This window comes from Drosophila suzukii, chromosome 3 (assembly GCF_043229965.1).
Source record: "Drosophila suzukii chromosome 3, CBGP_Dsuzu_IsoJpt1.0, whole genome shotgun sequence".
Taxonomy (NCBI): domain Eukaryota; kingdom Metazoa; phylum Arthropoda; class Insecta; order Diptera; family Drosophilidae; genus Drosophila; species Drosophila suzukii.
Window position 1 is genome coordinate 88,780,742 of NC_092082.1, and position 22,627 is coordinate 88,803,368.

At 39.7% G+C, this 22,627-nt stretch overlaps 1 protein-coding gene across 2 annotated transcripts in view; it reads left to right on the plus strand.

Moving 5' to 3' along the window:
- The first annotated feature begins 7,478 nt into the window (after positions 1 to 7,478).
- The window catches only part of LOC108019478 (trophoblast glycoprotein), a 45,254-nt gene continuing 30,105 nt past the window's right edge, over positions 7,479 to 22,627 (plus strand). Inside the window, exons 1-2 of one of the 2 annotated variants that reach the window (XM_036819580.3) lie at positions 7,479 to 8,109; positions 18,520 to 18,584. The gene's annotated coding sequence lies outside the window, so the exon portion shown is untranslated. The remainder of the gene's footprint in view (positions 8,110 to 18,519; positions 18,585 to 22,627) is intronic. The other variant, XM_036819581.3, reaches the window with a different exon arrangement.

Here is a 22,627-nt window from a genome sequence, read left to right on the forward strand (position 1 = left end):
TAAGCCCAACAAATGCGCCATCAGAAAGTTGACAGAAAACAAAACCAAGAGAAATAAGTTGAAAAAGCGTGTTTTATGGGTGAATTGGGTAATGAAATTTATGTATTAATAGTATGAATTTGAATAGTTGGAATATTAAACGTAGAAAGATCGAAATCGTGACCTGGGAATAAAGTTTACTTCTTCACGAAGGTTGCTAAAAAGGAAAGAAGGCGGGTTGGGAGTTTAAGACTTGTCAAGGAAATCGCGGGCATATTTATGGGGCATTAAAGGGGGTCAATGTCACCCCCATTCCAAAACCCACCCAGCGAAAAGGGTTGAAATAAATAAATATTGTTTTCCGCTTTTGCGGCAGCACACGCGACATGCATAATAATAATATTGGGAATATGAGAAGGGTTCGGAGGAACCCCAATTCATATAAAGATAATATATAAGAACATGAAAAACAACAAATAATAAAAAGAACAAGGAACCCCCACCATGCGCCCCTCTTCAGTTAATGCAATAATATAAGAGCATCGCGCAATGAGCATAAATAAAAATATATATAGAGGAGTAGGGGTGGGAAAACAAAGCTCAAAGCAGCATGACGCCATTTGGAAAGTGACGCCTTCCGCTTTTATTGCCAACTGAAAGACGAGGAACAGTGGGACACCGGAAGTAGGGAACGAGCTTTTTTTTGGGGGGAGGAGGGTTTTTTAGGATTGGATTGCCGACTCCATCAGCATGCCATGGTGAACTCCATTGAGTAAATGGAAGCCTGTCTTCTCCTCAGCTGGAAATGAAAAGGCTGAGATGGATGAGCCAGGATTTCCATGTCCATTAATATTGTGCCTGAATAGGTTATGCTGTTTTGATGCGATGTTTACATTTGTTAAACGGTTAAACGGGTATTGATTGTAACGCTAAATTGATTTTATATCAGGTATTTCTCATCTAAATGAGGATACATAATAATTAGTGTCTTTAAACATGCATAAACATTAATCAACATTATGGTATTTGTCAGCAGACATTTAATAAATCTAGGTAAAATATATGTATTCCATAAAAAAACATTTATAAGATATTTATATCAATAAAAGATTATAAATAGCTTTAAAATGGCTAAAAAGGGTTTTCCAACATATCATCCATATCAAAATTCATTTAATTTTACCAACTTAAGCAATTTTCTGGACTTAATCAAAAGGATTCCTAATAAAAGTACATGCTCACCACAAAGTACAGATTACGTTACAAATCCGAATACTTTTCCAGACCAAAAGGCAAGTGGGCAAAATAACCACAGAGATCCAGGACGACTCCAGCTTTGGACCAACTCTGTTGGAGTATCCTGAGCGAATCGTAAGCGGAAGTCCTTACAGCTTTTGCATATCCTAAAGTGCCACTAAGTGGTGCTATCATTCTTTCATGTGTGTGTGTGGAATGTGATGGTTATCACACCGTACAACAACATTTCTATTCACATGGAGTTAGGGATACGAGTACACTTGGATTTGGAGATACAAATGCTCACGGATGAAGCCGGCACTCTGTGCATCCTGCGAATATCCCATTTGTGTGTTTGTGAGTTTCAAGTATTTGTTGATTCCAGTTCACCTTCCCCAACCCCATACCCAATCCCCATTCACATTCGGAATCCTCGATTCGCTGCGGTTTTTGTATCGCTGACCATGGCAGAATTTCACTCTCTTCTACATTTTTTTCCTCCACTCAAAGGGCCCTTCATCTAGGTCCACCCCTCTGAACAACCCAGCCCAGCTGGCACTACCAAAAAGTGTCCAAAACATAAATGACATTTATATTGGTTATAGTATTAGAAGGCTCCGCTTGAACGTGCCAACATTTCGGGTCATAAAAATAAATACAAAAGCAACAGCAAACAGAGCTCAAACAGGAACAAACAATTTATACCACTGGCTAAAGAAAGAGAGGTCAAGCCATGAAATATGAGAAATCGCACGCATCCAGGAGTGTGTTCTTTTTTTTTTGGTAGATAAAGTCAGTTTCATAATCGGATGACAGTTGAGAGTGGTTCGCAATAGCCCAAGGAAAATCACTTGAAGCATAATTCTATTTATTTACCGTCTACTTGAGTCATCAAATAAGTTTCTTGTCAGTTTATATGAGGGATTTTATGTTTTTGAAGCTTTGGTAGATGGAAAGATTTAACCAATCGATATTTAAGTAATCTTTAACATAGAATTTAGTAATACAATCTGTAAAACGTTTTTTAAATATTATATATTATTAGGGGAAATGTTTTAAAATCTATATTAAAAGATTTAAGCTCGCAATATTGTAGTTATCTTTAACTAAAGATTTAGTATTTAGTATTATTAATAAATCTTTAAGAATCTTATAGCAAATTTCAGGTGCTGATAGTCATGAAACGTGTTGTACTTTACAGCGAACACAACATCTCTGTGTCTATATTTAGAATTGGAAACTTTTGGCCAAGTAAAGGGGAAACAGGGGCGATAACAATTTTCTGGTCACGTGGTCAACGGCGTGAGCTGAAACAGGGCTTAAAGAGTCAGAGTCCGAAATTGCGTATACGCCGGGTGCGTCAGAACGCAAATGTCAAAATCGGCCAGGCCGAGGGGTTGAACTAGCCGAAAGGGGTGTGCCGCGAGATGGGGCATTGTGCCCCTTGTGAGGGGGCGTGGGAGTGGGCGTGTAAGGGGGTGAGTTGATTTTGGCCCCATCGAGTGGCTTAGGCTATGTGCGTGCCTTTGGCATATTTGTGTGCCAGCCACACACATCCGAGGAGGCAGAAGTGATAGCCAGAACCAGGAGGTTCCCTCAAAGGTACATATAGTGAGCGAAAGCGAAGAGCAAGTTCAATGGCTTCCCCCATAAATCCATCGCCGTAGCCCATGCAAATAAACAAGACTGCCGCCCAGGCAAGTCGGGAAAATGAGAAAATCGGGTGTTGAGTCTTCCCGAAGCAGGCAATATTCGCCGACCAGCGGATGGATGGCCAAACACCAAAACAACATCCAATCCGCACACCCACGTGGCAAAACGCAGCATAGGATGCAAGATACGTGCTGATTTAAACCTTTTTCGATATGTTTCCCTAACTTCGGAAAAAGCAACCAGATGATTGGAAAACGGAGTTCGCCGCGGGTTTCCGTTTAGCCAGCTAGAAAACAAAAAAACAGGATGGGCTTCTGTAAATCCCTATTGTGCAAACATGCATCCAGCTAACCAATATTATTAATTGGTGTGAATTCAGTACTCGAAAATGTACATTTTAAATATTTGAACAGATTGAAAGCAATACGGTTTGAAACAAGCATTTTAATTACGCAAAATATTAATTAGTGCAGCCAAACAAGTTTTGGCCTCGGGTTTCCAGAGATTAAATGAAATTTGATACATTTATTTTATAAATACATACTCGAAAAGGTTTTTAGGAAAATATTAAGCAAGGATAATTAAAGTGTTATTAAATTATGGCTCTCATTTTTTTTTAATAATAAATAGTCTTAAAATGGCAATAAATGTGTTTAAAGCGTAGTTGCACAGTCGAAGAGCTATAGTTTTCCAAACCCTACCAAATATAGGTGTCAAAATTCTCAGTTTTCCGTTTTTCACTTTCAATTTATCCCTCTCAACCTTTAACGCCTCCTTTTTTGCTCTGCTCGTCAGATGTTCTTCCTCATCTCACGTTTTTTTGCTAGAAGTTGGCCAAAAGGGTTTTGTTCCTTGGCTCAGTCATGCACGATGAGGGACCCAAAACATAAATACAAAATCATTTTTGTTTTTTCCCTTGTTATTTTGGAAGGTTTTATGCCTCCCAGCTGCTCTTGTTGTTGTTTATCCTGTGGGCCTAAATCATATTAATGAATTTTCTTTCGGTCATGTTTTGGTCCTCGGTCAAGTTTGGCAAGGGTTGCGAATGGAAGTTTGGGGCGACATTAATTACGCAAAATTAAATTTAATATCCTCGCATTAGCCGTGAATCAAGAAATGTACAAAAAATGAAACGCCTCACCGGTTTTTACTTACTTTTGGAGGAGTTTTTCCTGGGTAAGGGGATACTTTGTGGGGTCACCACTTGAGCGGCTTAGTTTAATTTATGTTTAAAAAAAAGGGCAGAACAAGAAATAATAATTGCCTGCAATGCGAAATCCGCTTTTGGTCATTAGCGGGGAAACCCTTTTTGTTTTTTTTTTGGTTGGGCAAAAGGGGGTGAAGTTTGGCCAGGGGTGAATGCGTGAATGTGGGGCTGAGGGTTAGAGGTCAGCTCCCAACGGAATTTATTTGCCTCGCGCATTGCGGACCTCATTAGCAATAGTTTTGTTTGGCTTTGTCTGGTTTTCGGTTCAGTTCAGTTTTCGGGGCCGGAATGTTTATTTTGAATTCCCCCCATTTTCGGCCTATCCAGACATAAATCATGGCCCGGACTGCACTGACAGTTGCGGCGCCATCGATGATGATGATGGCATTTTGTGGGTATTGCAGGGGCCTTATCAGTTAGCCGGCACTATAATAATTCCAGACCTGGCTCCGAACTGCGGCCCAACTAATTAGCCCACAAATGTGCGACAACAGAGGCTCCAAAAGGAGGCACTGGGCAGGGTCCATAAATAATGACGGCTAATTTAAATGGATTGCTAAGGGCAACAAACGCGAATCAAGTCATTTCATATGCAGATAGCTGGAAAAGGTTGACCAAAGTATGGCTTTTTTGTTTGTTTTATGGGGGGTGCTATGATTGTAGGTTTGTGTTTTGGGTTCCTAACTTAATGTTCTAACTTGTTCTTAAAATTTGTTTAAATTGTAACCATTTTGTCAGCCCTTTTTGACATTACTCTTATATCATTACCAAAATAATTGAATTTTAAACTTCTTCTGTATCATATTTTAGCCCCAGTTTATTATACCTATTTTCCCTTGACAATTTGCTCAGTTACCCAGTTGCTATGCCTACCATTTCAATTTTGCATGAATCCTACCCCCTGCACTTTCCCTATTTATCAGGTGTCCTTGGTAATACTAACCCATTTATTTAGCAAGGCAAAAAATAGTAAAAATATAAAGTACAGGAAGTTATTTCCACAATCTCACTCATCTTATGCCCCACCTGTTTTCCTTCTTTGGCTTTGACTGTCATTGTGGGGGGCGAGTAGAAGGGATGGCAGGGCAGGAGGAAAAGAAGGGGTGGCAAAAGCAGGAGGAAAAGAAGGGGTTGGCTGACTGGTTAAACGAGGAGGCCAATCAAGCTGCATGAGTGCATTCTACTGGAGCTCAGCTGCATCTTCCACACACACGGAAAAACACGCACACAAACAGAGCGGCAGGAACACGTGTGTGGCATCATCATTAACGGTACTGAAAGGATAGCCGTTTGAAAGCGGAGAATAGGGGGTCTCAGACTTTCTCCCCATTTCACCTTGCCCCTTTCACCTTCCTGTTGTCTTTGCTGATTGCCTGCGAAAGGCAGCTACCAAGCGAGAAAGCAAAGAAAAGCGGACTTAGTTAAATCCCAGTTAAGTCAGATATCCGATCGGGGAAAGATTCCACAGTATATCAAGTTGCTAACTGGTAGTAATGCAGGCGGACTTCAATGATATTGGATAATGATATAGAAACAAATTAAGGAAATATTTGAGAAACTCACCGTACTGCCAAGAGAGTCAATAGATATCGATAGTAACAATGGGCTTACTATAGCTATAAAAATTATTAGTGTTAAAAATGTGCTTTAAGTTTTTGTATAATCTAAACTAAAATAGGTATTATATAGTAGGTATTACCTTTGCAAATGACCTGGTTTCTTAATGATCTGTGATAATACTTTCTGTGTAGAACTTAAGGATATTGAACTCTTATTCTCAAGAGGTCTTTATAATGAAATTTTATTTAAAGAAGTTCCTCTGTATTTATTATGGTCAATGGGGCAGTCCAATATGGGAATTTTATTTAAATTCAATTTCGATCCAAAGCAATTTCCAAGTGCGGTAATTGCATATTTCGTATTAAATCGTTTTATCCCAATACGAAATGCTAATTTATTTGTTAGTACTCATGCGTGTGTTTGTGGTGGAGAACAAAACTCCTATTTGTGAGTGTTAAGCCGAGCATGAATAATTCAAATCAAAATTAATTCGTTATTAGTTTGCAGCAAACACAAGCAACAGGCATGAAGAGAAGGCGAAAGGATGTGGGGCAAAAAACTTGGAAAACCAATAAGTATGGTCGGGCATAAAGCCAACCTCATTAGCAACTATGTTTGTGTGTATTCGAGCGAGGGAGATGGTGGGAAGGAGCGAAAGAGAGGGAGCCAACAGGGCTCCAATAGCGCCTTGAAAATTTACATAAAACACTAAAAATATCTACAGCAGCGACCGACGACAAAGTAAAAAAGCGAAAATAAGCAAAAGAAAAACAAAGAAAAATGAAATTCAAATAAACCTTAAAATTGACTTAGCAACGACGACAGCAACAACAAAAAACAAAAACAAAATCGGTGACAGAAGCAGCGTCAGCAACAGCAAAAAAAAACAAAAAAATAAATAAAAAAGCTCCATGACAAGACATCAACAAACAATCAAGCCATAAAAGCCAAGAAAAATGAAAATGAAATGTAAAACGCTTGAACGTTTGCCTTATAAGAAAAAAGGGAAAGCTCTCCTTATTTAAAGCAGTAGTTATTTTTTTGTGAAATCAAATAAGTTCGATCGCAGTCGTTCTTAAACCCTCGTTACCTTTCTTTTATTATTTTTATTTATATTCGTACTTTGCATTATGGGTCTGTCGTCTGGGGAGTTGGTGGGAAGGGGGCCGTACCTCCAATGCAACACATCGAACTCAAACAGGTTGGCAGTCCAAAAGCCAAAACGAGGGGTGGTTAAGGGATTTCTGGATGTTGGGTTAAAAATAAAATAAAATAAATAATAAAAGCTTTAGAAATTATATAACATATAACATGACATCTACTGATAACAAGTATTAAGTATTTAGTCCTTTTTTAGTACCAAAGTGTTTTCATTTCTTTTCATTAAACTTTTTCACTATATACTATTAAAAAACCTAGTTCTTTTACTTAACTGGAATTTTGTTCAATTAAAAAAGTAAATTTATAAATAAATTTTAAGAGGTCACTACCTTAAGTATATAGATATGTTTGTTGTCCCACCTTCTACAAACTGAAATATGAATTTAAATATTTTTATTTCTATAAAACGAAAAGAGACCACCATAAATTGATATACCAACCACATATACCCTTAAAATGTGTTATAATTTACCATTTAATTACAAGCTATTGTAATATCAATTATTTGAAGTTCAGGGCGGTCGTACCACCCCCATCCCCATCCGCCCCACCACCCTTCGAACATGTTCGAACCTGTTTGGAGCCGGCTGCCATTTGGGGGGCCGCTCTGCCCGGCGCCTCTGCCGTCCCTCTGCCGCGTCGCCGCTGGCATTGGCGCTCGGCGTCGCTGCTCGGCTTCAGTTTTCAGTTTGTTTATAAACTTTGTGCTGTGCGGATGTATCTGTCGCTCCTTGGTCGTCTGTGCGCATCGTTGCGAGCCACGAACTTCGAATCCGTAAGATAGCCGCCTGGCGGTACGCTCTGCCCCCGCCCCGCCCCCTCTAACGCCCACTCTTCGGGGAAAATCTTAAGGAAAAGCGCGCGCGCGACAAGTGAAGCGCACAGGTTATTCTATCTGCGCTCGCATGGGTGAAACGGTGAAACAGTGTGTTTATTTGTGTGATTTCTTTTGTTTGCTGGCCAATTGTGGGGCTTAATTGAATGCTTGTCTCATATGGGCCAACAGAACCCACGGGCCAAAAGCAACAAAAACAGCAAATACGTCGGCAAAAGCAAAAGCCTACTCGAGTGTTTCGCAACGCCATAAAAAAAGCATACATATATATATATATATATTGGAAATAAAAAAAGAGGAGAAATACCAAAGCCCAATACATATACACGCACATATCGACGAGAAGAGAAGCTAAGCCAGAAAATACTATATATATATATGTATATGTTTATATAGCATACATATATAGCGTACAAAAACCAGTTTTGGACCGCCGCAGCAGAAGCAAAAGCAGCGCAGTCGCAGCGTTTTGGACGAGGTGAGCACTTGCATTGGTGTGCGTGTGTATCTGTGTGCGATTTACCGCCCACATGTCGCGGCTTTCTCTGCCAACGTCGCCGTCAGCGTCGCCAAACTGGCTTTTGTGTCGTATGTGAAAAGATACTTTAATTCGATCGGAGTATCCATCCATCCTCTCCCCCAAGAGAAAAGAACCCCAACAACTTGTTGAGGCATTCTTCATTTCGCAAACGAGAACCGGAGACAACTCCAATTTGATTCTAGATGCCCAGCAAATGTAAATCATTTCAGAGAAACAACAAAATGCCAGTAAACTAAACTAATTTGCACAGTTTTGCTTTTGCCAAACTTTGTCTCTCTCTATGTTAACAAAAAAGCGATAAAAACAAGTTAGTTTTGCAAGTCGAAGTGTTTATACGCTTGCAGTTTATAGAGATCTTATTTGGAAGAACCTTAAAAAACACCCTAAGGATAGGAAAACTTAACATAATATGTATTATCGTAAAAAAGTTTGGGTTTAATTTGTAAAATGTTGAAGTTAAGTTAGTATCACTGAATATTTTCAATTCTATAAAAGGTCCCAGTATTATATTTATGTTTTTGCTCTATCGTAAATTAAAGTTTCAAGCTTCAGAGTACTTTATCGTGTTTATCCTGTAGTATATCTCTTTTGCCAAAAGATAGTACTCCCAATTAGGGTATAAAAAACTAATTTAGACAAGATGAGGCAACAACATGAACTGATAGCAAAGGCAGAACAACAACAAAAGTAACAACGACAGAGCACAAAAAGCTCCGAAAAAGTTTTTAATTGTCAACTTTAAGCCGAAGCCAACTTTGGTGGAATATAGAAAGAAGAGTTGTTTTATTTGGCAACGACTCTTCCTCCTTTGCAGACTCCTATTTAGCCTTTTCCATGCGCGGTACTCACTAATTGAAATTTAGTTTACTCGCCTTTGTCCCGATTTCCTCTTTCTGTTACTATCTTTTCCCCTTCTCAGACTTCTTTTTGGGAACAGGATGTGTTAGTTGTTTGACATTTGTTCGCTGAATTATTTATTCGGCCAATCAATACCTAATCAATAAGGGAAGTTCGAGGGAATAATAGTGTTCTAGAGTTTAAGAAGGCTTGTAATAAACTTGAGGTGACTTTGATCAAATAATTAAAAAAGTATCTTTTAGATACAACTATATGTGCATCTTAAATCTAACAGATACAATAAGAAAACTGCAAAGGCTTTCCTGTAGAATTATTTATTACCAAATTAACAAGCATTCTTCCTCATCCCTGTAAGGATATTAGATGCTTCGACTTTGTCGGACTAAGTCTCAACCCTTTAACTCACTTACTTAATTATGTTTCAATCCCAGTATCCTGATCTACCCCAATATTCCCCCGTCGCTCGCGCCTTTTTAATTTGTTTGGCCTGCTTTCGCCGAGTCCTTATGTACTCGTATCTCACAGTTTGCCTCAATTACTGGCTCCTGTCCCATCTCCTTGTGTTCCTTTCTTCATGGACCTGCATCGCATGCATCCACTTTTATATGGAACTTTTGTTTTCGTGCCATTTTTCATATACTTTCGCTAGCTACGCACAAATTAAAAGTTTATGCTGTTGGAGAAAAGGGAGAAAGGGGTAAAAATATGGAGACTGCACTGCATCTGCCACTGGAACTGGGACTAAAACTGCCAACTATCCATGCTAGCCAGACTTAATGCGCAACAATATTTTTTCTATCGCACAGCAGCAGGCTAAAACTTTGTCCATGGCCCCCCAAAAATATCAGGGTATGTCCTATATATAAGCCCCCTTTCCATCCCTTTATCCTCTGCCAACACTTTCACCCGGCAAATATTTGGAATACATTTGCTGGAGTTGCCAGGAGACAGACTTTTGGCATAATTTGTATGCAAAAATCTCAAATAATATACATGGGACGACACCCACTGGCCTGTACGTATGTATCTGTATCTACGCATCTGAGGGATGTCCCTGCTGGTGACAGTTTATAATTTCAATCAGTGTCACCCTTGTAACAACTTGTTATGTTTTATTGCCATGGCCAGGAAGGAAGGAAGTCCATATCCCTGGCCCCCTTTAAACAAATTGAATGGAAATTCATTTCATGATCTCCTTTCTAGCCCGCTTCCACCCACTTTAAGTCGCAAAGCCAATGAAAGAAAAACAAAAGAATATTTTCTTTAATTATTTCGCATGCCGGACACATGTCGAGCCAAGCAAATGCTTTACAAAAATTGCAAACAAATGCATATATTTATGTAGGGATAACTTTCGACTTGCAACTTTTGCCAAGATACCAAGAGGTTGGGCAGGAGTTGTACTTTCTGTGGTTGAAACAGAGATACCTACCAAAATAGTTGCCTTTGCTTAGAGATATTTGGCTAGCTTGTGGCATGGTCACGGGCTGTAATTGCAGTTCTGGCTGCGTGGAACTGGCCAATTTTGGACAAAACTCTGGTCAGGTGGGTAACCTGATGGCCCCGGAGTCGAAACCAAAAATATCTGAGAACTTTAATTAAATTGCCAAAAATATTCGCCCCTTTGGACAAAGAAGTTTGTAAGCCAAAAGAAATTGAAAGAAAATATGCATATGGTCAAGAAATATAAAAGTTTTCAGTACAAATTAAAGGCAATACAAAAAATTGTTTAACTTTGTAACCGCTTTTTTTAAAGATTTTCTGAATACATTTAAATTTATTTATTTACTACCCAACACAGTAAACAACTTGTTTATTTGTTATTTTGTGACGCCCAGGAATTGATATAATTAAAAGTGATTTGTTGCAATCACTGTGAAGTGGAAAACGCTTGTACCATTTTCCAAGTTTCCTGTCAATCAAAGTCAGTCAAAGGATAAGCGTGCTGCAACTTGATCACAGACTGAAAACTGAAAACTGCAATCTGCAAACTGCAGCTAAAAGTTTAGAAGTTGGGGGGCAGTTACGCAGCTGCTATTGTTATGTTCCTTTGAAGACAATTTCAACTAAATTGCAAATGCGGCAAATGTGGAGCTCTTGAAGGGGTTGAACCAGCCAGACAGCCAGTCAGCAAAAGATACAGATACGTGGCTGATTTCAGGGGAAAACTATTTGCAACGAAAATATACAGTAACCAAAGTCTCGACAATGAGTCAGAAAATGAGGTTCTCTGCAGACCGAATAAATATTCCATAAAAGCGAATTAAGCCTGGGTTGGAAATTTAATTCAATCGACGGCGGATGCCCTTAAGAACCTCGGGATCGGCGAATATTTGCATAAAATCACAATTAAAGAGATTGCCGGCTGGCTTTAATTGTTTTGTATCTCTCAGATGCATTGTGTAAGCCACGCCGCATACATTATATCTTTATCTGTGCCCCGTCTGGCTGGCTGCATTTATCCCCCCCCCCCCCCCCCCTCAGTCTGCAAAAAAAATAACAGGCAAAATAAAAACGTGGAGGCGTCGATGCGAATTTATGACTCACGGGTTGATTTTTCTCTCCATTTTCCTGGCCACAGCAGCGTGTGTTGCTGATGTATCTGTATCTTGCAACTGCAACGGCAGCACCGTAATTGTCGCTTACGTGTTAAAGAGGGCAGGTCGAAAAGTTCCAGTGGGTAGAGAACTTTTTCATCTTCAATTTGCATCATTTTTTCCATCTTTGACTTTGGCACGCCGAAATGTCTTTCTATGCGTTTTTGTCTGAGCCCCAGTTGCCTTTGAGGCATGCCACAAGTCTGGGTGCCCCCCTCACCCTCTCACCCTCCACCCCTGCCTTCAGCCACTCACAGGTGTGTGCGTGAGCTCGTGCATGTGTGGGTGAAACGTGCCACAAGCTGCCAGCTTCAGGAAATTTTCTTTTCTCATTTCGGCTCGTTCTGCTTTCTCCATCATGTATTTATACCTGAACTTTGCAGGGTAGCACAGGATTTTCGGGTTGATAGTAGTTTTAAAATCTGAAAACAATGTTAGTAAAATAAAGTTTTGATCACGATCACAGGTTTTCTTATATCTTCAATTTGAAAAACTAAGAATTCATGATTATAAAATGTGATATATTCTTCTGAATTTTTATGTAACATTGATCTCAGGATTTTTCTTTAGTAATACTTTATGTTGAATTGCAAAGTCGTTGAGAGTACCTAACAAAAGTTATAAAACAGGGTATTTATTTTAATATATGACCCACTCTCCCATTTTATTGGTGTTTAATGGGTATCTCACCTGCTGTTACCCCCATTCCCGACGTAAAATTTGTTTTATTTTTCTTTCGGCTGCCTGTCTGCGGCTTATTGTGTGAATTACTGCCGGGCCATTCTCCTTCCGTCGGGGTCTGGAAAAAATGAGAAGTAGGGTTTCTCTGAGGTGGTCTGGGATGGTCTAAGCTGCTCGGATTACAGCTATCAGCTGCTGCCGCCAACTACCCATTTACCCCTAACCCCCTGTGGGCGTGGTCGACATCTTGACTTTCGGTGGGGTCAGAAGGGGGCACGGGGTAAGGTCAATGATGCCCTATTTCGCATCAAAGTCCAAGCCAATGCCCTGTCAAATTTAAATATAATTAGGCATAAATTGTTGCAATTTGTAAAGCAATTTACTGCGGCCACGTTTGAATGAAAATCTCGGGGGGAAAGAGGTCCATTGGGTGGTAAATTAATTAGGGAAAATGTTCATCAGCAACAGCTTAGAGCTGAGATTTCATTGAGTTCAAGATTTGCAAGTGCTAGCCATTTAATTGAAATGAAATAATAAGGATTTTTAGTATTAATTAAGAATAATTCAGGTAAGCTTCACATTAATTTAACTTAAGAAAGTTGTCACAAGACTGTTACTCTCGACTTTCTAACAACCTTGTCGTGTGTCTTGTTTTTAAATTGATTTTACCTCCTAGAACATGTCCAATGTCCACTTCTTCATTATTAATTTAAGTGCAACATGAACATGGCTGCACTACCTCGGATATTTTTAGTTTTCTCCTCCCAGTTCCGAGCAGCCTTCAAACTATTTTTGTTAGCTGAACTTTTGGCCCCGCTCCAGAAGGATGCCCTGTAAATATTTCCATCGAATGTTGGCTGCCTTTAATTGCAATTCGATTTGAGTTTTAAATGAATGCAACGACGGGCAGCAAAGTAAAAAGTTACAGGGAGTATTATTGATGGAGAGGAATCACGACAGGTTGAAAAAGCATTTTATATGTTGTGATGAAAACCCATCTGGATGGATGTTTTAAAAGTTTCATTTTTTAAACATTTTATGGGAAATGTCATATGTTTTATGAGAGGAAGGGTGGGAATAGCAGGTGAAAGTAGGAGTAAGAATGTACAGTCTGCCCGTATATCAACACAAATTGTGGCAATTGATTGCGAGTGGCAAATACAAAGCCCCGTTCCTTGAATGCATTCGCCTTTAGCTGCCATCCCATCAGGTAATAAACCTCCACCTCTATAGACCCTTCCATATTTCCCCAATACAAACCCCCTTCCAAACCCATTTCATTATCCACAGCTTTCGCATTGCCCAAGGAGCATAGGAGCAAACAAGACTCCTGCCATAAGTGGGCTTAGTTTAATTTGTGGCCAAATGTGAGCACATTTTGTGCAGTTTCAATGGGCGGAGGGTAGCTAATTGAGAAGGGGGCAAGCCAAACAGGCAAGTATGTAGCAAACAAATGGAAATTATTGAATTCCAAATGCGGGAGACTGTGGTGGGCATGAAGACCATGTTAACAGGATTATTCACTGAGCCGGGAGAAGAATGTCGAGCATAGAATTGTGCAGGCATTTCAACTCGATTGGAACCAAGATGTGGGAAGGAAGCAGGAAAATTGTAATGGTTTTGTCTTCAGGACAATTGAGAACAAATCCCTAAATAGATGTTACAAGTTGTAACCTGCAAGAAAATGAAGCCCCTATCCTATTTTGTTTGAAAATAAAACAGTTCTTTCCAAATCCTACTTTAAAATTTAAAGTTCAATTTAGAACTAGATTTATCCACATCTCAATAGAGAAGCCATCCAAAGGTGTAAAATAGCGAAGCTCTTCAAAAGTGTGACTTAGATTCTAAGCCTGTCGTTGAATATTTTATGATTGCTGTAAGCTTGGCAAATGCCACTTGGCCTTTAGCCCCTGACTTTTGGCCTGAAAAGAGCAACTTATATCAGTCAAAGTCCTACTCGACTGGCCCAAAATACACCGGGTAATAGCAAACATATTTGAGATGTGAAGTGCTCGGCATTGATTACATTCAATTGGAATGGAAACCGAAAACTTGAACGATTTATTTGCCTTAACATTGCAGGTCACGCCCAGTGCACTAACATCCCCCCAAAAAGAAGGAGGGAAAAGCCAGCCAAAAGTCAATGGGAAAATGTTGGTGGCTCGTTAAAAAAATTGGGAATTTTCTGATTTATTTGCGCAGCGAGCGCGAAATGAAAAATTGCGTAAGCAGTGGAATTACTTTTGAGAATGGAAACGGGGGGGTATTGGGTGGGCCCCCATCATTAGTAGATTGTGTGGGGGAAAAGGGGGGTGCCAGCCAAGTATTTGCACAAATCTAATGAGTATTGGCTGAGCAACGAAGGACTTCCGTTTTATTATTTTATTTTTTGGCCATTTTCAACTTTTGAGATGACTTGGGGAAAATGTTTGCTATTTCATGCGCTGGGAAAAGCAAACGAGGCAAGGGAAAACTCTCCCTCCTGCAGATAAGAAAGTCGAGCACTTGTCTATGGCCATATCTTGTGCTCCCCTCTCGACCAGGCCCCCTTTTCCACCCTAGGGGCAGCCATTGCACTCGGGGAGTTTTCACCACCCACCTCCCCCACCTACTCCCGCCCACATATGTGCTTAGGCGGGGGCGTGGCATTGTCTGGCAGCTGCTGCCCAAAAATGCCAAGCACCAGGACCTCGGTTATGAGCTTTTTCCTTGTCGTCCTTGTCTTCGTGGTCTCTTGGTTACTTTATTTGTTTGCAGCTACACTTCCGGCAAGGAGTACTTGAACTATTTGGAGAAGGGGAATAAGTCCTTAGAACATGAACTTGGGAATCTTTAGTTAATATTAGGAACCCTTTTAATATTGACAAACCTATTCATCTTTCATTACCCTAAAGATGCTTGGCATAATTGACATTATTTATTATACTCATATACCCACATAAAATGTTCTTTATTATGAGATCAAAAATTATTGATTAACTACATTATAACAAAATTTAAGAGTAAAGCTTAATCAAAGAGTGTATTATACACCCAGAAAAAGAAATACTATTATTACGAAAACTTTCTAAACTTATGTACTTATAATACTTAAACATAGAAAAGGTTTTGAAATGTCTTTATAAGTATGTTCCCGCCATGAGAAATCCTAGTTAGATCTATCAATTTGAAAAGGGAATCAAAAGTTTGGTGCATCGTTGCTAAAACCACAGACCTTCGGTATTGCTTTGGTATACCCTCAGGGTATTACGAATTCGCAGGGAATTTTGTTTATGTTTTGCTTTGTTAACCATTTTTGGGTGCTTTCACTGTAGTTTCTGTTGTTCTGTTCCATGGCCATTGGCTCCATTATTTTGGCCTGTCTGCCCTCGGGCCAGGACGAAAATATGGGGCCCATGGAGAAGGGTTCGGGGCGAATGGAAGGAAACTTTATTCTGGGATGGTGGAGCATAGTGGTTTGTTCGGCTGCGGTTGGTTTTACTCTTGCGGAAGCCTCGTATTTCATTATCTATATATGTACGTATGCCCTGCGAAATACATTCAAGATTCGCATTTCGTTTTTATCGCATTTCTTTGCCTCATCTGGCTTGCTGCATTATGTTCGCCTGATTAATTTTTGAGTCGCTTTTCGGATAGGAGTCGAGTTTTTGACCAGGCGCAGCGGGTTATGGTTACTTTCCCACGCATTCGCTCCTCAGGACCCTGGACCCATATCCGCCAACCCATTGCCTCTTTTGGCCCTCTCCTTAATTGCAGATTTTTGCCTTAAATGTTGCGGTTATTACGTGCTGTTGTTCTTGTTGTTTGCCTTGGTTTGTTGGTGTTCTGGTTTGTTGGCTGCGCTTATTAATTGTGTAATTTAGTTTTGGGTGTTGCCTGCTTTCCACTTTCGTGCTAGCCAGGCCAATTAAGGCTGGCAGGAGGCCAAAATGTGTGGCAACTTAGTGGAGAGTTTTCTTCTCAGCTTTGTATTTTATAGAACAGTGTGATAAAGATTAAGCGGTTAACCGAGGGAAATTGATAGTAAAGAAGTTTGCTAAATGGAGCTTTGAAGGCTGTAAATTTGTAAACTTTAAAGTATGTAATGAATCTTTAACCTTATTTTAAATAATGTATATTTAAACTTCTTTATATTAAACAATCTTGATGCCCATTAGAGTCCACTCTAAATGTTTTTCTTCTTACCTAATGTTCCCTGCTATCGGCATCCCTCAGAATGTTTACCCTCTTGAGTTTGCCACTCAAGGGCACAAACCTCAAACACTCGGGTCGTTTACACTCCCCTCCGTGTTTGCTGTCCCCATTTGGTTGGCAAAATTATTGAATTTTTCGCCTAATTTACTGCGTTTACTTCTTTTTATATTCATAAGGCGAATACTTTATGTGTTTCGCCAACGTGGCGTATACGTAACGTAATTTATGAAGCACTAGGGTGGAGGGTGTGCCATAAAAACTTTACCCAGCAAGTCAGCAAATCTCTGAAGCGCGAAGTTCATTCTTCCCTCCAGATTTGAGTTCGACATTTCCCTCGTCTTTTTGGGGGGGCAGCTTCAATTTGTTTGTCGTTGTTGTGGCATCTCAAATTGAATTCTGGGCGGAAAACTTCTGCTTCCATCTCCTTATGCTGATGACAAGTTTGTATCTCCTATCTCAGCTACAATGTATGCTTGTTTGCCTGGCTCTGGGAGTTTTAATTTAGTAATATCGATAAGGCATAGTACCTACAAGTTGTCGGGAGTGTTAAATAAACGAGTTTCTGTAGCTGATGCAGGGCAAACACTTTGCTTATTAAGTGCCTCTGCACTTTGTTCGCCTCCCAGACAGAAAAAATGGTAAAAAAAAAAGGTGGCGAAAAAAGAGGAGAAACGTTAAAACCAATTCTCATTCCCATGCCGGGCATAAGGCACGCACTCGTCAGGCTGCAGGCTTGGGGCTAAAAAAAACGAGAACTGAAAACCCGAAACTTGTTTAACAGCATTTTTCCCTGTCTGCTACGCTCCCGTTCCGCTGATCCCACCTCCCCCCTCAACGCCCACTCCGTCCTCGAAAAGGAGGCGGACCTGAACCATAGATGGACTGGACACTGCCCTGTTATACAAAGGAGGTGATCAATCGATCGTTAGATGGTATTGGAACGTTTATCAAAGGGAGATGCGGAGAAGAGAAGGTAACGATTATCGATCTCTAAAAAGGTTTCCGAGTCCTAAGATATTTGTATACCTTTAATAAAGGTGATATACATATATGTACCTCAGGTTTTATAGATTCTATGTGGAAAAAAATGATATCATATCATATCATATATCATATAATTTTTATCGAATATTTAAGAGCTCTACAAATAATCTCGTCTACCCTTTTATATACCCTTCCTGAACCTCCGCATTAAAAGCCTAAAAAGGCAGCGAAAAACGAGTTGGGTATCAAGACAAATGCGTACAACAACAAGACGATAACATGGCACATAACAAGCCCATATGAGTTATAAAGCGCAGCTTATAGAACTCCGTAGACACCCCTACCATGCATTTGGCCCCCCCCATTCTCGAAAAGCCTGAAAACCCTGGAAACCTTGCAAACCAAATAAACGCATTGTGTTTCGGTGTTTTTTCGAGATCTCTTTCTGTTTTTATTCCGCTCTCTGTTTTATTTCTGCAACGTTTCTGATTCTGTTTCTGTTTCTTTTTCTGTTTGCTGATGTTTTCGCATCTGCAGCCGATGCCTCGTATAAATGCATATTGGTGTCGTCGCCGCTGTCCCCCTTCCACTGCCACTACCCAAATACGGCGAAATGGGCAGCCGGTATAACAATAGCAACAGTGAAGTACGAGTTGGTCGCGGAGACCTGAGAATGGAGATCTGAGCTTATGGGTTTTTCATGTAGTTGGTGATTTTTCGCTGGAAACCAACTACATAAAAAAGTGAAAACAAAAGCATTACGAATTAAAAGTTTACGGCCCCCTTCGACCGAAACCGAAGTTTTATATTATTATACGGCATAAGAGCTATGTAATGTGATTTTAACTGATTTGCGGACACTGACATCGACTGAGGTTCGGAATCAACTGGGTTAATACGATGCACACTATTCATTTTATTGATTCGTGGGTGTGTAAATATTTATATAATATTTAATAGCTTTCTTATTGATATAATATTTAATAGCTTTCATGTATCTATAAATAATATCATGCACTCATTCTACTTTTAGCTTCCATGGACTCGTATTCCCTTGTATAAACTTAATTGAATCACAGGAATTACTCTTAATAAAAGGTAATCAAATATTTCTTTATATATCTTAACCGATTAAGGGTATCCTTGTAAGCGGTTAAGTTAAAACCCTTCGCTGCTTCTTTGTAAGCCAAAGGAGAACAAGCCCACAGTCATGTCAGCTGTCAACATTGACGTCCATTTTGTATTTTCATTTCCGTTTCCCTTCCATAGTGGCTTTATTTGCCTTTTTTTGAGTGTCATTTCAGGCGAATTGTTAACCGAGAAAAGGGAGTGGAAAATAAATATAAACATAATTTTTAATTGCACCCAGTGGGAGAGTAAAGTTGCCAAAAAGACAGTTAGATGTTTGTTCGCAGAGCTCCCTTCGACCCATTTTTTCACCCTCATTTTACCAGGGGGACAATTAATTCGACTGCAGACTGGGGAAATTTTAATATTTGCATGGATTTTCATGAAAATTTCGTGGAAAACAAAACGCTCTCTGAAATTGCTTATGCGGTGAATTTCATGAATTCTTGTTGTCTGGAAAGTATTTTCTAAAACTTTTTCCATTGAATGAAAATGTATTTTTTTAATCACATTTTGCTCCCGGTTGTAAAAACTCTAATAACGTAATTTTTAATAATTTCATTTTGTGGTCTGACCTTCGTATAGACCCATTATTGTAACTTGGGACCAATGACAGCTGCTCCACAGTTTGACATTTATATTTTACCGTTACACTCCTGCGGTTGACGCTAGGGTTGCCACTCATTAGCAGGAAGCAAAATGGTTGGATGGAAGGTTACAATGGGCTGTTATAAAGGCGAATGCTCACTTTGAACCTATTTAAATTTTAAATGTGCCACCGCAAGATGCCACACTCCATCCCTCAGGAAAATAGCCCCCTTTGCATAGCAAAGTGTTGAAAAGTTTTCGCCGAGACTGTGCCGAGATTGGTACACAATGAGAAGTGATTACACACCCGCCCACTTTTCCCTCCGCTTTTTGGCCTTGTTAAAGCAATAAAAATAAACTTTGGCAATTAATTTAATTTATGCGGTATTTAATGTGCACACAACGCACGCAGCACCCTGTTTGCACGCCTCTTGGCAAATATTGGCCAAAAGTCCTCTGTCGGTGCTTTAAGAGAAAAGGAAACTATCGAATTTTCTGGTCTGTCAGGGACTATTCTGTTTTATTGTTACTCAAATTTGAGAAATGAGCGATACGCTCGTATAAGATGTGTGCGGTTGGAATCTTGCCTCATCAACGTCCTCATCACCATTTTGTGGTTAATGACTGGGATTCATATCTATATTAGAGTGTGAGAATATTACCACAAAAGGGTTTTAGAACGTGCTTGCAAAGACAATCAAGATAACAGATTCATTACACATGAAGGCTGGAAAGTGGAACGAAGTTTGAAGGATACTCTTAGTAATTCTATCGTGTGGGCTTTTATTAAGATGGGGGCTTATAAATAATGAACCACATTTGTAAAGATCCTAAGAATTTATCATTACTTTTATTAAAGGCTATATAGCTTTTAATTAATGAATTTTAAGTAAAATGTTATGAGTCCATTGATTTCTTATCGCTCCTTTGGATTCCCAATTATTACTCACTCGGAAATGTAGTCAAATTTGTTTTAACAAGTTTTACTTATCGTTTTTCCAATGCTGTCAACACATTTAATTTGTGATTCCCCCAACGCGTGTCTGTCATTTTATTCACATTTCTACTTGCTTTTCATACATTTTCCTTTGAGAAACGTGACTTCGGATTTGCTACCAAAATAAGTAAAAAAGAAAGGAACTTTTTATCTCTGTCTCTTCCTTTTTTTAATTTTATTAAGATGTGTTCATGTCTCTGCCGGAATATTTCATGACAAGGATTATTACGCAGGCGATATATGCGTGATAGGAAGTCAGGGAGGGAGCACCGACATTAATCATTGCTGAACTTTATAATTTTGTCAGGGCTTACCCGACCCTATCCTTCCCAACCGCTCCCTATCCGTATTCCACTCTGTATGCAACTACAATTTTTCATACAAAATGATGTCATTAAACAAAGAACAGAAACGAACCGACGACAATAATGAGCCGGAGCTGTGAGCCGAGTCTGCTGGGGATTGACAATGGTTGGGGTGATGGAGGGGCTCGGGAAAGGCAGGAAAATCGTGCGACTAAATCCCAAAACAATTTATATGAACCAAGCGAAAGAGAGGGTCAGAGCTGGAGAAAAGAGACAGTTAACGAGTGAGAAAGTGAAAAGCGACATAAACGCGGTAATACGAAAGAGAGTCCGCATAATGAAGTGAACGCGACTTGTTAGACGCTCTTGGAGTTCGCTGGATAACGCTCCAACACTCCTTATATATAGGGTAGAATCCGCTCCTGGTTCTGCTCCTTCTATTCCTCTGCCTAGTCCCCTATACCAAGTACCATGCTGCAATATCCTTTTAGCTCCCGGCGAGGGTGGCCTTAAGATTATTTAAAAAATAGTAAAAATATAAAAAATAATTCGGATCATTGGATTAAAAACATAGTCTTTTAAAAGTTAGCGCGTAAAACTAGTAAATTTTTTTTAGAATATTGGTAGAGAAATCTATTTCTACCAAATGTAATATTGATGTATTACATTTTATTTATACCTTTTTTTCGAAAAAGATAAAAGGGATCCATTTTTTAATGAACAGCTAATTTATAGCAATAGTCACGATTAAAAAATGTAATCCTTAAACCTCCTAATACCATTTCCAAGTAACCTTAATTAATATGAAATATGTATATCCAACATCCTGTCTTTAGAAATTCCCTGTTTCTTGGAACAGCCGCAATCCTTCCGAGGAAAACCTTTTAAACCACCCACTCGTTACCAGCAGCAGCCGCCCGTGGAACTTGGCTCATGGCCTCGTGGCCCATTCAGCTGCGGCCCAGGCCAAAAAGTTTGGCCAAAACGGATGCGTCAAGTTGAATGGCTATAAAAGCGTTGAATGATGTTGCGATGATGATGGCTGGGGGTTGGCAGTACCAGTACCAGTGTTCCAAAGCGGTTTCATGGCGAAAGGGGGTGGCGGGGCGGTAGGGGGTTGGAGAAAAGGGAGGCAGAGCATTACGTATGCAAGTCGGCTACGCAAACCAAACACAGACACAGCAACGCACACACAAACGCACTTACTCACCTCTGAAAGCCTCGCCCCTTCCAGTCAGCCCCTAAAACCCCCCTGCCACCCACTCCCACAAACCCCCTCCTCAACCCACTCCAAGCCCCTTGGCTCGACAAACATTTAGTCAGATTCTGATTCAGCGGCGGCAGCTGAATGACGACGAATTTTGAATACGAATTTCATTATACGCAGCACTCAATTATTCAGTAATCAAGCTAGGTCAAAAACGGGGCGAAGAGGACGTGATTAAGCCCAGTGTTTATGCACAGGAAAAAATGGGTCCTTCAATCTTTATGATATGATCACTATCTCCTAAAAAGTCTTTAGATCTTGAATCCTTAGATAGAGAATTAATAAGGTATTACCTTTTGTGGCTACATATTTTTGTAATCTCCCTAAGTTATCTTTAGTTCCTTTATCCTAAAGTAAGGCCCCTTAATGTTGTTACCATTACGGTCTCTAATATTAAATATTATTATTTTTTTATTAATATTAATCCTAAAAAGACAATATTTAATGTTTTATTTTACTTTTAATACGAGATTCTTTTATAGTCTTATATCCTAAATGGGTCTAATTTTTTTCCATGTACCAATTCCACTTCCATTGTTTTGGTCGTTGTTTGTCTGGTTCCTATTTGAACAATTTCACTGCAGTTTTATACAGTTACACGCCCTTTAAAACCAGACGGCTCTTCTCTACCCAACCAACAGCTAATTAACATGGTTCAAATCGGTTGGGGGGGTCGGCTCATGGCTAAAAAGGGGCTGGGCTTGGGGCTTTTTGAGTACAAAAAGCTGGCTCGCAAATTGCCAATTGGTTTGAATTTTCGATGAAGTTGTTTTGTTGCTTTTTTGTTATTCTTGTTGTTTCCTTTGAGCAATGTGACTTCATCAAGCACCCCTCCATTCGACCCCTGCTCAACCCC